At 45.8% G+C, this 11084-nt stretch overlaps 1 long non-coding RNA gene across 1 annotated transcript in view; it reads left to right on the top strand.

Annotated features, from left to right (window-relative positions):
• Nucleotides 1-3206: 3206 nt before the first annotated feature.
• The window catches only part of LOC117360540, a 189167-nt gene continuing 181289 nt past the window's right edge, over nucleotides 3207-11084 (top strand). Inside the window, exon 1 of the long non-coding RNA XR_004539442.1 lies at nucleotides 3207-3472. This is a non-coding gene — a long non-coding RNA (uncharacterized LOC117360540). The remainder of the gene's footprint in view (nucleotides 3473-11084) is intronic.

The following is an 11084-nucleotide window of genomic DNA, read 5'->3' as shown; positions in this document are numbered from 1 at the left end:
CACTTCCTAGACCCGCACCTACAAGTGCGTTCATTCTGCTGCCCCTTAATATCTCTCCTCGCTTCGCTCTCCTTATACACCTCCCAGAGAACTCCGTTCCTCAGCTAAGTCGCTCTTAACGTTACCCTTCTCCTCCACTGCCAATTCCAGACTTCGTTCCTTTCATCTAGCTGCCCCCTATGCCTGGAATAAATTACCCCAGTTTGTCTGTCAAGTCCCTTCCCTTGTTTAAAAGCAGACTGAAAACCCACCTTTTTGATAAAGCCTTCAATCCTTAAACCTACTCCTCTGCCCTCCAACCCAGCCAGCAGATTAACCGTTTCCCTTATTTGTATCCGTGACATCCTGTTTGTCTTTAGGAAGCAGAGCTGAGCTTGTGATGTCATAAGGGTTCTTCCACCAGTGATGTCACAATGGCTTCATTGTCCTGTACTCCCCTCTGCCCTCCAACCCAGCCAACCGTTCCCCTTAACGGTATCCATGACATCCTGTTTGTCTGTCCTGTCTGTTTAGATTGCCTCAAGGACCGGAATTGCACTCCTAGGCTAGGATTAACAAAACCCTGATGTGATGGCTAAACTCTGCCACAGCTAGTTCCCTGGACAAAGAAGTACAGGATTGTATTAGGAGCTTTTTTTTCTTTTTATTTTGCTGTAAGAAATGGGTTGAGATTTGCCACTGGAATTCTGCAAAAGGCAAACGGGCTGCAAGGACAGAATACTGCTTAAACTTTAATTTGACTGTAAAGGTTATGCAAAGCCCCGATTTGAAAATTAAATGCCAGAGTTTAACCCATCTAAAAAGTCAAACAACTGCAACTTAATCTGTATGAAAAGTCAAGCGAATCCAATTGCTGGGGGGGGGGGGGGGGGAGGGGGAGGGGAGAAGGGGAGGATGGCCAAGAACCTGCAAAGTTTTGATGTTTAATTTTTGTTTTGTTTATTGGTTTGGAATTTGACACCAACTTGTTTTTTTTTTCAACTTTATTTCGTTTTTAATGCCAGAAAAAAGTGCAATACAATTTATATACAAATAATGATAATAAATCAGTATCTATACAAAAGATAAAAATTCCATCATTACCATCAGGAATAATACCAAAACAAAAGACATAGATTGGCCCATCCGTCCCAAAGCTCCGCCTACTGGTGGGGCCTAAGGCGCCTGGGCCAATCAGAATAGGCCCGGGAGTCTTAGGTCCCTCCTGGGGGCAGGGCCTGAGGCACATGGTCGGGTTGGGCCCATGTGCCTCAGGCCACGCCCCCAGGAGGGACCTAAGGCGCCCGGGCCTATTCTGATTGGCCCAGGCGCCTTAGGCCCCACCAGTAGGCGGAGCTTTGGGACGGATGGGCCAATCCGGCCTCATTCCGTCGTTGGCTGCCTGCTGGACAGGCGGGTTTGGCTCCCGTCTGTCCGGCCAACTACAGAAAGGTACGGGGAAGGGGGGTGGGGGTCGGCCAGGGGGGGCGCGGGTCGGCTGGGGGGGGCGGTCGGAGGTTCTTGGGGGGGGCGGTCGTTGGGGGGAGGGGGGTTTGCGTCGAGGGCAGGAGGGCCTGGGATCCCTCCTGCCCGTAATGTAGTGCAGGGTGGGGTTAGGGGGTCGCCGTGGCCAGGAGGACTTGGGCTCCCTCCTGGCCCGATATTGTGTGGGGAGTTGGGGAATCGGCGGGGCAAGAGGGCTTGGGCTCCTTTTTGCCCCGATCGTGTCGGGGAGTTGGGGGGGGCAAGAGGGAGCCAGGCGGAGAGAGGGCAGTTAAGCGCAGTGCCTGCGCGGAAGGATGCAGCTCGGGCGACTTCGTTGTGTGAAACGAAGTTCGTTGTACGGATCAAGACATAAAGTTCGTTGTGCGCAGCGTTCGCTGTGCGAGGCGTCCGTTATGCGAGGCACCACTGTACCCGCCTCCTGCTCCCACCCCCCTAGATGTGTGGGTGAAAAACAACGGAAAATAAAGATAAAGGACAACTATAGAAAATCTACAAAAGACGTTAATGGACCCCAAACTAATTTGAATATCTTATCTCTCTCCAGCGATCCCGACGCATGCACAGACCATCTGTAGATGGTCTACGCTTGTGCTGGCCCTCCGAGCCTGGCAGAGCTGGAAACAAAACTTTTCACTTTTACTTTGCGAGCCCGTGGTTTTAACCCGTTTTAAACCCGCAGGTTAAAACCACGGGCTTGCACTGCAGGGAAGGGCAGGAGAATCGGGGCAGAGAGCAGGGTTTTTACACAAGCGACTGGTCCTCAGCAGTCGCTTGTTTTTAGATCGGCCAGCTCAGTCGGTGTGCCTGCATTTGTTTAGTGAATCGCGTCCTTCCTACTTTGCATGCCGTTTCCCCTCATTTGCATTCCCGGATCGGATCGGAGGATGATCGGCCACGAGGTTAGTGAATCGAGTCAGAGGAAAATGGGTCGCAAAGTGGTCGAGACACGATCAGTGTCCTTAGTGAATCTAGACCTTAGTCCCCTGGTCTCAAACTCAAACCCTTTGTAGGGCCACATTTTGGAGGGCCGCAGAAAAAATAGCTAATGTCTTATTAAAGAAATGACAATTTTGCATGAGGTAAAACTCTTTATAGCTTATAAATCTTACCGCCCCCCCCCCCCCCCCACACACACACACACACACTTCTTTGCCGCGTCCTCCGGCTTCCCCCCTGGCTTCCCGGTCTTAGTTTCAGCTAATTACTGCAGCCTGCAGAGAGGATCGCCGGTGCTGTAGGGTTCCTTGCAGGCTGCCAACGGCCTCCGCAGCACATTCCCTCTGCCGGGGTCCCGCCCCTCCTCTGACATCAGGGGCAGGATTGTGGCAGAGGGAATGTGCTGCTGAGGACGACAGCAGCCTGCAAGGATCGCTACAACACCAGCAATCCTCTCTGCAGGGTGTGGTAATAATCTGAAGGTAAGAGTGGGAGGCCAAGGGGAAAGCCAGAGGACGCTGCAAAGAGCAAGCAGCACTAGTATAGACTGCAGGCCGCATGTGGCCCCTGAGCTGCAAGTTTGAGACCACTGGTGTATAAGCTTTACCCCTAGTGGTCTTTCCCCTGCAAAGACCTTCTTCCTCTCAGCCAAGCTTGAATCTTTTGTTTACCAGTTATCATTTCCTGATTGTCTTTATTGTCTTTGCTCTGATGGGTCAGGCTCTCTCCCTATTGGTCATTTTGTCTCACCATCTGGCCTTCCGGGTTTTCCTCTTGCTTTCTCCTTATCCTGCAAACCAAATGCTTCCTTCTTGTCTGAGCAGTATGTGCTCTCCTGCTGCTCCCCCCAAGTGAGCTCGTCTTTTACTCTGTTACTGCAAAAGTCAGCATCTCACCTCTGAAACGATTTCCATCTATCTGCCAACTGTCCCGCTTCTGCAATAAAGATTTTCCTCTTCTGAATTCCATTTCCACTTCCAGCTACAGCATTCAGTTCCACAAGGTCTCTTTGCTCCAGGGAGGCAACCTTCTGAATTCCTTACTACAAATTGTGAGTAAATTAGCTACATTTATTCAAAGTAAATTTTGGGAAAATAAAGAGACTTCTTGTGTGTGCTGATTTGCAAAGTTATACTGCCCGGATATTAGAGCATCTGTATGTTCTAAGAGGTTCAGGAAAAGATGCAGCTTAATAAACAAGGCCCTTGGATTCCAAACCCTTTGGGGACAGAGGACTGCTACTGAAAAGATATGAGCTAAAGCCAAAAAAGATACAAAGACAGGGAGTACAAAGAAATAATTAAAGAGAGAAAATGAAAGAACATAAGAATTGTCATACTTGGACAGACCGAATTTCCATCAAGCCCAGTATCCTGTTTCCAATAGTGGCCAACTCAGGTCCCAAGTAGTAAAACAGATTTTATGCTGCTTATCCTAGGAATAAGCAGTGGATTTCCCCAAGATATCTCAATAATGGCCTATGGGCATCTCTTTTAGGGAATTATACAAACCTTTTTTAAACCCCGCAAAGCTAACTGATTTTACCACATTCTACAGCAACAAATTCCAGAGTTTAATTACACGTTGTGTGAAGAAATATTTTCTACAGTTTGTTTTCAATCTACTACTAAGTAGTTTCATCGTATGTCCCCTAGTCCTTGTATTTTTGGAACGAGTAAACAAGCGATACACATCTACCGTTTCCATTCCACTCAGTATTTTATAGACCTCTGTCATATCACCCCTGAGCCGTCTCTTCTCCAAACTGAAGAGCCCTATTTTATCATTATTGTCACCCTTTCGTCGCACTCTGTACCTTTTCTAATTCTGCTTTCTTAGCCACCGACGCACATTGAGCTGAGGGTTTCAACATATCAACAATCATCCTGGTCAGCAAACCATCATCCCGAAGGCCCTCAGGCCTTGGGGGCAGTGCAGGAGTTGCCACCCCCCAGGGAAATGTCTTCATTTCATGGGCCGTGAACAAATTCCTCCCCACTATGTAAAATCAGCATCCCTCCCTACAACTTGCCCCTTACTGCACCGGCAGTTCAGATTGCCCCATTCTACATGAGCATGAAGGAGGAGGGAGGAACAGGAACAGGAGGTGCACCAGTAGGAAAAAGGGACGAGAGCTGTGCCAGATGTTAAAAAGGGCGAGAACTGCACCGGCCCCACAGGGAAATAGACCTCCACATCCAGCACCGAGACCTGAGACCCCCAATAAATCTAGATGTTCCCTCATTGTTCCTTCAATTTTACCACACTGCTGTCATTCTCTCCCCCCCCCCCCCCACCCCCCGGCAAATTGAAACAAGGCTGTAATGTGAGAGAATCCTCTGCTCTGCTGCACTTTCCCACATGGCTGCAGTAACATTGTCATCGAGAAACAATCCAGGAAGTGAGTACTCGAACACAAATCCATCCATTAGCAGGAAAAGAGGCAATTTCAGCAGAAGACCTGAAAAGTAAATTACAGTAGTCTAAGCTTGAGGTTGCAGAAGTGTGAACCAGGGGCCAGGTAGTGTGCTCAGAGAGGAAGGGGAAAATTTTGGTGATGTTGTAGAGACAGAAGTGGCAGCCTTTAGCAGCCTGTTAGATGTGTGTAGAAAATGAGAGGTCAGAGTCAAAGATGACTCCAGGCTTGTGTGCAGAGGAGACTGGAATGATAATAGTATTATTTACAGAAACATAGAAACATGCTGGCAGACAAAGGCCAAGTCGCCCCTCCAGTCTGTTCATGTGCAGTAACCATGATCTCTTCCTCTCTCTAAGACAGTGTTCTTCGACCGCTGGTCCGCAAAAATTTCCTGCCGGTCCGTGAAGGATTCGGGCCTCCTCTGCAAACTGGACCTAAAGAGAGGCTCCGGTGCTGGTGTCAGCTGACTTGCAACTTCCTGTTGCCGTCATGTATGACTCCTGCCTTCGCCGCGTGTGCTGGGCCTCCTGCCTTTGTCTTGTCTCCGCACCCCCGGACCAGCAGTGGTTTAGCTGCAGTTTCACGAGGCAGCCTCGGGGCCTTTGGTAGGCCGGCCTGCTTCGATAATGCAAGGCGGACCGGCCTAGCAAAGGCCCCGAGGGTGCCTGATGAAACCACATCTAAACTACTGCTAGCGGCAGCTGTGTGGCGAAGTTAAAAGCACACAAAGCTGGGCTAGAGAGGAAAAATTTGCTGGAGAGGAAAGGAGAGAAGGGAGAAGGGGTACTCATGGGCAGGGGAGGAGGGAAAGGGAAGGGAAGAGGGTTACTATTGGATAAGAGGGAGGGAAGAGAGAAGGGGCACTGCTGGACAGGGGAGGAGGGAAAGGGAAGAGAGTTACTGTTGGATAAGGGGGAGGAGGGAAGGGAGAAGGGGTAATGCTGGTCAGGGGAGGAAGTAAAAAGGAAGGAAACATCTGACAGGGAGATTAGAGGAGGAGAAAGGGTTAGGGTGCAATGGAGAGATCAGATGAGGGAAAGGGAAGAGATAGAGGAATGAGAAAGTAGAGAGAGATTGATGCTGGGAAGGGGGTCAACAGAGAAATAAGGAGAGAGGGACAAAGATGCTAGATCTGGCATAGGAGAGATAAAAATGAAGAGAGCAGAATGAGAGGGGGCACAGGCTGGATGGAAAGGGGGGAGGGGCATAGGAGAGAGGGGGAACAGGCTGGATGGAAAGGGGAGAGGGGCATAGAAAGAAGGCTGATACCATATGGAAGGGGGAGAGGGCAGACAGTGGATGGAAGGGGCAGATACTAGATTGAAGAGACACAGGGCAGATGCTGGAAGGAAGAGAGTGAAAAGAAGATGAAAGCAGAAACCAGAGACAACAAAAAGTAGAAAAAAATAATTTTATTTCTATTTTGTGATTAGAATATATCAGATTTGAAATATATATCCTGCTAGAGCTGGTGTTAGACATAACTGGGCCTGCAAAGTCCAGGCCTTGCTTCTTTAGCTTCCAGCTGGCTTAGGACTCTCTCTGACCAAGTTGTACTCCCCTAATACTATTCCTGTCATATGTAACTGCAGTATTCTGTTAGCATGATATTTCTGTGTAGCATTCTGTAATAATTTGGTTTATTCAGTGTTCTTGATAGTAGAGGGGATATATGTGAAGAAGAGGGGAGACAGAGGTTTTGTTGATCCTTGCTCTGTAGTATTTGTATTTATAAAAGGACAATTGTACAAAATATTGTTTTGTTATACTTTAATAAAATACGTTCAATATGAAATCATAATTATTTGAGACTTGTGTGGATGGGATCAGATGGTTTGCGGGGACTGAGCTCGCGGGGACAGGGCGGAGATGTTTTTTTAAATTTCAGTCTTAGTAGTTTGCCGGTCCATGAAATAATTCTTTTATTTCCGCCGGTCCATAGATATAAAAAGGTTGAAGAACACTGCTCTAAGAGATCCCACGTGCCTATCCCAGGCTTTCTTGAAATCAGATATAGTCACTCTCTCCACCACCTCTTCCGGGAGACTGTTCCATGTGTCTACCACCCTTTCTGTAAAAAAAGTATTTCCTTAGATTACTCCTGAGCCTATCATCTCTTAACATCATCCTGTGCCATCTCATTCCAGAGCTTCCTTTCAAATGAAAGAGACTTGACTCATGCACATTTATATCACGTAGATATTTAAACGTCTCTATCATATCTCCCCTTTCCTCCAAAGTATACAGATTGAGATTAAGTCTGTCCCCATACGCCTTATGATGAAGACCACCAACCATTTTAGTAGCCTTCCTCTAGACCAACTCCATCCTGTTTATATCTTGAAGGCACCCTCTCCAGAAATACACACAATATTCTAAATGAGGTCTCACCAGAGTCTTATATAGAGGCATCAATACCGCCTTTTTCCTACTGGTCATACCTCTCCCTATGCAACTTAGCATCCCTTTAGCTTTCGCCGTCACCTTTTTAACCTGTTTGGCCACCTTAAGATCATCGCATACAATCACACCCAAGACCCGCTCTTCTGTCTGCACAGAGATGGAGAACAGAGGGCGAGGAGCTCGGAATTTAGGAAGCTGGATGGGCGGAGAACTTTTCAGTACCCCCCCCCCCCCTCGTATTACCCATTTAACCAAATAAATAATTCATGGGTAAACCCTCTAGGTCTCTTAAATCTGTGCGAACTTTACACCTACCCTACGAACCCCGGCCACCTCTGCCTGTTGCCATTTTCCTGCCTCAAATCCTTTACCTCAGTGCTTGAGTATGGGAGATGCACGTTGAAAATATCCCATTCCTCAGAATAAGGACATCTTGGATGGTTAAAGAGAAATTTGCAGTAGCGTCTGCAGAAACACAATGGCTAGTCATGAGAGCTGTAAAATGTGCTAGTGGATATGATGATAATGACTGTGATAATTTATTTTTGATATAATGCTTATAGCACAGTGAATTGCTGTAATTACTATAATATGTAACCCTCTCATTACAACTGAAGTTACTGTGATGTCTCTTGTAACAACCTTTGCAATACTATTACAGTTATCATGATACTCCCTGCACTCACCCCATCATTACCATTACACCTTTCCATGATATGTTCTGTAGTAGACTGTTATTTGCTAGCAACATAAAACTAAAATAGCCTTTAAATTGCTTCATCCAAAAGCATGGGGCAGAAAGCACCATTTTTCTTCCAAACAGTTTTTGCAACGCACCGGAAGAGCAGTAAACAATTTTTTTTTTTTTGCTGAATACTGCAGGCTCCAGTCAGAGACCCCGCTGTCTGTAGAGTGTCAATGCAGATATAACTCGTCTGCCCTTTATGACATGGATTATGAGATCATCCTAGCCTTTTAGCAAAGCATTATAAAAAGAGGTGATCAGGCAGCTGGAACATAGATATGCAGGATATTTTTTTTTTGGGGGGGGGGATAAGGACACGGAATAAAACATGATATAAGGTCTGCTTTTGGCATAAGTGTATACAAAACAGAGAAAACAAATGCAGGTAAAAATTATGTAATCTGTACAATTTAATTTAACGGGGACTTTTATTCCACCTGAATGAAAAAAAAGCTCAGCACAGATTACAATTATACATCAATCTCAGGAATCACAACAGAAGGCATTCATTTCAATAGAAGAAGAATCAATAATCAATATTCAGTTCCCTTCCTAGTCCAATGTCATAGGCCCCTAGTTGATCTTGGGATTTCTCCTTACTTCTTTCCAACTAGAGATCTTTGGTGGTTATCTCATGCCTTCTTGAAATTTTTTTTTTTTTTGTCTTCATCGCCTACACTGAGAGGCTGTCTCACGCATACACTGCCTTTCCTCGAGGAAATATTCTCCGATGTCACTTTTGAGTCTATTCTCTTGGAGAATAATATTATGTGCCTGCTCGGTTTCAGGAGCGTCCCTAGCACTATCACCTCTAAGCTGAGTGGGCATTCTCCAACTGCATTGCTACCAGTAGAGGGCAGTGCTTCAATATTGTGTTTTCAAACTCTAGTAGTGGTCTCAAACTTTAACCCTTTGCAGGGCCACATTGTAGATTTGTAGGTATTTGGAGGGCCTCAGAAAAAAAACAGTTAATGTCTTATTAAAGAGATGACAATTTTGCATGAGGTAAAACTCTTTGTAGCTTATAAATCTTTTCTTTTAGCTAAGTCTTAATAATAATATTGTAATTTATAGCTAAAGAGACATATGATCAAGAAACTGTTTTATTGTACTTTTATGATTATGATAAACATACCAAGGGCCTCAAAATAGTACCTGGCGGGCCGCATGTGGCCCCCGGGCCATGAGTTTGAGACCATTGAACTCTAGGGACAAGCAGGTTCTCTGGAGTCTTGAAGAACTTGCCCACCCATCACTATTGAAAATATGATAGTGAGACAGCACCCTCCACTAGCAGGACTGTAGATGGAGGACTTCTGCTCAGCTTAGAGGGATTAGTGGTCCCTAGACAATCTGATATATCAAGATGCATTTGCATCCAGTACCTTCATTATAGGCACATCTCTCTCATCCATCGACCCTAAGATCCCATGCCACATCTAATACATCTAGGCAAAATTGTTAATATACGTCGTTTCGATAGTAATCCTGCTCAGTATGAGAGGAACCGCAGGTTCAGATATTTGGTGTATGTGCTTGGCTGAGGAGCAAATGGCGTGAAGCTACCATCTGTGGGATTATGACTGAATGCCTCTAAGTCAAAATCCTCCATAAACGGAACGATAGGCTAGTTTTACCCTACTGATGATGCATCATTGCAATATACAGTATTCAACAAGTATTCCACATTTTTCTTCAAATGCTGAGATGCCAGCACAATGAGCTATTATTTACAATTATGTCCTGCATTTTAATTAACCTACTGTCCCTAGCCTGTTGATTGTTACCACCATCCTGAGACTATGATATGATATGATATGATAGAGACATTTAAATCACAAAATATGAAAAAATGTGGTGGGAGTATATCCTATTTTGAAAATTGCATTTTGATATTTGTGGAGTTTTTTTTGCCTATGATACATACGTTGAATGGCTGGACCCAGTGGGTTGCCGTCTAAATATTAAATGAGGTTGAGGCTTTTTCTCCACTTTAAATAAATGGGGTTTTTTCAGTGGGAGTCACCATCGCTTGACTAATAATATTTTTTCATATTTTGTGGTTAAATTTTGTTATTATATATTTTTTCTTGAGAGACATTTAAATACCTACGTAATGAAAATGCGCATGAGTCGAGTCTCTTTCTTTTTTTTTTTTTTTTCAAATTTTTATTCATTTTCAAAATTACATAAAGTGTAAGTACATATTCAATCAGATAATCAATGCAAATTTCACTTACATTCTATCTTTGGTTAATTACATAACTTCTTACACCACCCCCTCCCATCCCTCCCTACCACATAACTAATAATCATATATAAATACACATCAATACCACAATCCCCACCCTATCCTTTTAAACTGATATATTTAAGGGAAACATATCCAGTTACTCTGTACAATATCTTGTCAATGGTTTCCACACATCCTGAAACTTCTTAAAATATCCTCTTTGCAATGCAATGAATCTTTCCATTTTATAGATGTGACATAAAGAATTCCACCAAAAGGTGTAATTCAATCTCCTCCAATCCTTCCAATTGTATGTAGCAGTAATTTATTATTATTTGCAGAAATTTGACTTTTTGCTCTCAAGTTCAAGTTTCAAGTTTATTAGGTTTCTTGATTACCGTATTTTCGCGGATATAACGCGCGCGTTATACGTGATTTTACGTACCGCGCATACCCCTCGCGCGTTATATGCCTGAGCGCGGTATACAAAAGTTTTTAAACATAGTTCCCACCCCGCCCGACGCCCGATTCACCCCCCCAGCAGGACCGCTCGCACCCCCACCCCGAACGACCGCTCGCACGCGCTCCCACCCGCACCCGCATCCACGATCGGAGCAAGAGGGAGCCCAAGCCCTCTTGCCCGGCCGACTCCCCGACGTCCGATACATCCCCCCCCCGGCAGGACCACTCGCACCCTCACCCCGAAGGACCGCCGACTCCCCAACAATATCGGGCCAGGAGGGAGCCCAAACCCTCCTGGCCACGGCGACCCCCTAACCCCACCCCGCACTACATTACGGGCAGGAGGGATCCCAGGCCCTCCTGCCCTCGACGCACCCCCCCCCCCCCCAACGACCGCCCCC

Source organism: Geotrypetes seraphini, chromosome 5 (genome assembly GCF_902459505.1).
Source record: "Geotrypetes seraphini chromosome 5, aGeoSer1.1, whole genome shotgun sequence".
Classification (NCBI taxonomy): Eukaryota; Metazoa; Chordata; class Amphibia; order Gymnophiona; family Dermophiidae; genus Geotrypetes; species Geotrypetes seraphini.
The sequence above is the reverse complement of the archived record's forward strand: the minus strand, read 5'-3'. Positions and strand labels throughout refer to the sequence as shown.